Source organism: Sycon ciliatum, chromosome 13 (assembly GCF_964019385.1).
Source record: "Sycon ciliatum chromosome 13, ocSycCili1.1, whole genome shotgun sequence".
NCBI classification, from domain to species: domain Eukaryota; kingdom Metazoa; phylum Porifera; class Calcarea; order Leucosolenida; family Sycettidae; genus Sycon; species Sycon ciliatum.
Window position 1 is genome coordinate 20,125,775 of NC_088655.1, and position 3,596 is coordinate 20,129,370.

The 3,596-nt window shown below is 49.0% G+C and overlaps 1 protein-coding gene across 2 annotated transcripts in view; it reads left to right on the forward strand.

Annotated features, from left to right (window-relative positions):
* The first annotated feature begins 3,126 nt into the window (after nt 1-3,126).
* LOC135829930 (ankyrin-1-like) overlaps nt 3,127-3,596 on the forward strand; it is a 27,728-nt gene continuing 27,258 nt past the window's right edge. For both annotated transcript variants that reach the window (XM_065342314.1, XM_065342317.1), the window contains exon 1: nt 3,127-3,468. The gene's annotated coding sequence lies outside the window, so the exon portion shown is untranslated. The remainder of the gene's footprint in view (nt 3,469-3,596) is intronic.

Consider the following 3,596-nt stretch of genomic DNA (forward strand, 5'->3'; position numbering starts at 1 on the left):
AATATACCCCCACTGCATGTTCAGAGTGAACTATTTTCTAGTATATTTAACATCTTCAACCCGCCACCACCATGCGCTCTTGGCCGAACTAATGCACGAAGCATAAACACACCAGCACAGCAAGGACACGTCCGTTGACAGATATTGTTTACGCCTCTAGACCGCTGTTTCTTTTCTTCGAGCTCATCGTTAGAGGAGGATAGTGGCAGGATACTAATGATGATAATAATAATAATAATATGATAGACGGTTTATGGTCCGATATTGATGATTGAAGATCTAAGAAAGCAATGACAGTGATTGCGAAATGGATAATATTATCATGATTATAAATTATGCCAGTCTGGTAATGCGTTGTACTAGTGGACAGTATTGAAATCATCACTGCATTCGATGCAAATATTGGTATACCTTTGGTTTCAGTATTGGAAAAAAAGAGTAAGAGAACCTGGTTGATTTGGTTGCATCTGCGACTGGCTACCGGGTGTTGTGATCAGCAATGTTACCATGGGAGAAAATAAGAGCGCAAGGATCTGTTGGGTCTTGTTGTGCCGGTGCGAGAACCCTAAGTGCATGGCAAAATAGAACTGTTTCATCCACAATGCAGAATGTCTTGCGGTACATGGCATTGATGACAGAACATCTCGCCAGCTCGCCCAAATGGGGATCATGCCCAAACGGAGGAACAAGACATCTTTCCAGCTCAGCTAGCTATATAGTATATACCGTGAAACGGATGATTAACTTGTGCCACGCATGACAGCTTCTGTTCCATTCGGCCCAGGCTTAGACACATCAATGCCAATAGCAGCTGATCCTCCATTACATGCTCATTGGCGATTTACGGCCACCTCAAACTGTATCCGCCGTCCCTCAGCTTCCGTCTTCGCAGATCTGGCTTGCGCAGTACATTTTCTTGGCTAGGCTCAAAGAAGTCCCACAGAGCGGTCCAAACACTTGAAGGTAAACCAGTCAGAAACTGGAGCGGCTCAGAGTCTTTCTTTATGTTATTGTACGTAAGCTGTTTTTCGGCTTTCTTCACCCCATCGTCCAACTGCTCCACGAGACTCTGTACACGAGCTCTACTTGCTGCCAACTCCTGATGCAGATGCTGCACTTCCATTACAGGACCAAACTGCACTAAGCCAGGTTCCTTTCCAACTCAAAATGCCGTTGCCTCTCAGCAAAATACTGGTTTGCGAGCATGGGGAGCTCGTGATGCAGACGCTGCACTTCCATGACTGAACTGCACTAGGCTCAGCAAATACTGTTTTGCGAGCATGGGTGCAGAGCGTCCAGACTCCACTCTCTTGCGAAAAGCAAACCTGGTACCGCAGGACAGCTGTTTGGTTTCCTGGACTCATCCTGCCCTTGTAGAGCTGGGCAAAACGATTTCGACTTCGGGATCGAAATGATCGCTGCAACTCAAATATTCAGAGTGACCCTAAAACTACGTCCTTCCTCACGGGGAATAGCCTGGATCCGCTTGCTCCAGGCCGCTGTGGCTCCACACGAGGAAAGGAGTGAAATGACTTGTTTGCTTCGTCCTCCTGTTCTGACAGTGAGGAACGCAGCAATGATCCTGAGAAGGCATCCTGAAGTCGTAAAAAGGAAGACGTCTAAACAAAAACAAAACAGCTCAAATCAAAAGTCCTTGTGGCATTTTTTGTAGACAGTCTTGCACTGCGTGTAGATTTCGCGTGCTCTGCACTTCGCGTGCGAGAAGTCACACACAGCCGAGGTGAGGTTGGTCGCGTGTGTGCAGCAGGATCCCACGCGACTGCGGAGTTGCCCCCTTGCTCGAACCCAGACAATAATAAGGGGATCGGTCTATTCTGGATCCTGGTTTGAGCTGGAGAAAGCGCAGACTCTTTTACACCTGTCCACGTCCTGGAGCTGTACTCGCGGCCAAGAGGTCACCATGGTCACAGTTGGTAGGGATCTCAGCGCGTGCACTGCGCATGCAGTTCGCGCATGCAGCCAAACGCGCATCAGAAGTGGCATGCAGAATTTTTGCCAAACACTGGCTATTTTTTGCAGAAAATTGAGATCTTGAAGTTGAACGAAGGAGAAATGGCTGAAATTTCCTTGCAAGGAGATGGTGGTTACAGGCTACCTGCTTACCAGAATGGGATCTTGTTTGGTTTGTTGGCCGCCCATGTGTTCTGGAATCGATTTGTAGCTTTCGTTGGAAGGCGCGAAGCCGTTTTCGTTCCAAACAACAGGGTTCTTTCAGAGCGGAAAATGGCGACCATGCCGATCGTTGCCACGAGTTGAAAATCTCTGGATTTAACCGGGGAAAATCTCTGGATTCAATGGTAAACCCGGCAGAAATACTTGATGTTGGGTGTTGACAGCTTGCAGGAAATTACGAAGCGATCATGCTCCACGTGACAGTGTTCGTTCTTGTGAATTTCTGCATATCTGACATATCGCCGTGCATATGGGCCGTTGTTCCAGAGACATCGATTGTCAGGAGGCTGTCCACACCACAGGTGTGGACAGGGTTTTGTTCGAGTAGTCGTGTGGAGACGTGGTTTGGTTCTCACAGGCAACAGGAGCGGCTCCTCGGGATGGCGAAAGCCAAATCTACCCAAAGGCTTGGTAATCATCTAGTTTAGGGTGCCAAATTATTTCGCACTTTCCCAGTGTTCTGTGTACTTTCTATGTACTCCCCCCCCCCCCCCCGCCGACTTCACGATCGCCGATCTTCTGGCGGCGCATTTTCACTTATGCTCTGCAACAAGCGTCACAAACTGTGGAAATCGTCAGATGATATCAGCCTATCAGTGTGCCCAGAACTTCTAATGACTCTACTAAAGCATTAGCTTGAGTAATCTTTCTTTCTAGCCCTCTCTTTCGCTCTCTCTCTCTCTCTGTCCCTCTCTTTCTCTCTAAAAATGTTCCACACTTCAAAATCTAGGTCGAGCTGAATCGGGGAGTCGTCAAATACCGACTCACTGAGCCGGTTTTTGGCGATCGCCATTTTTTTCAGTCTGCCATCGCCGCGTTGAAAAATCGACTACATCATTGAATGCGCAAAGCCCTGCGCAGTGTCCGCGCTGACAATGACATCCCTACAGTTGGCGCTGGCTGCACTGCCGTTTCCAAGCTTTGCCAACCTCCAATGTCAATGACCCGTTGCACGCTGATACTGCTACGGCCCAGTACGGGCCGTTCCAGACCAATCTCGAGCTCGATCGTTTCGGCTAGGGAAGTGAAGTGAGTGGGCAGAGACCACGTAGCGATCAAAATACTGCTGTTGTGTGTTGGCTGGCAACTGTGGTGGTGGTTTGGACCGAGGCGAAGGCAAGATTCCCAGCTAGCTCTCTGGACTGGTGCCAGGCCCAGGTTTGCTGGAGTTGGTCGATCCACTTCAAGCATCACGCTTAGTGGTGAGCAGGACGGTGCTGGACAGGAGCTGCATGGTGAGGCACTGCAAACGCTACGTTCGTTCAAATAATTGAGGTACGTGAAAACATTACTATTGGGGCACGTATCTGCCGCTGTCTGTTAGGTTGCCAGGTTCATTGCGACGGTACGCGCTTTGTGCTCACTGTCTGTGTCAGCCTGCGTTTGTGTTTGCGTCGATGGTG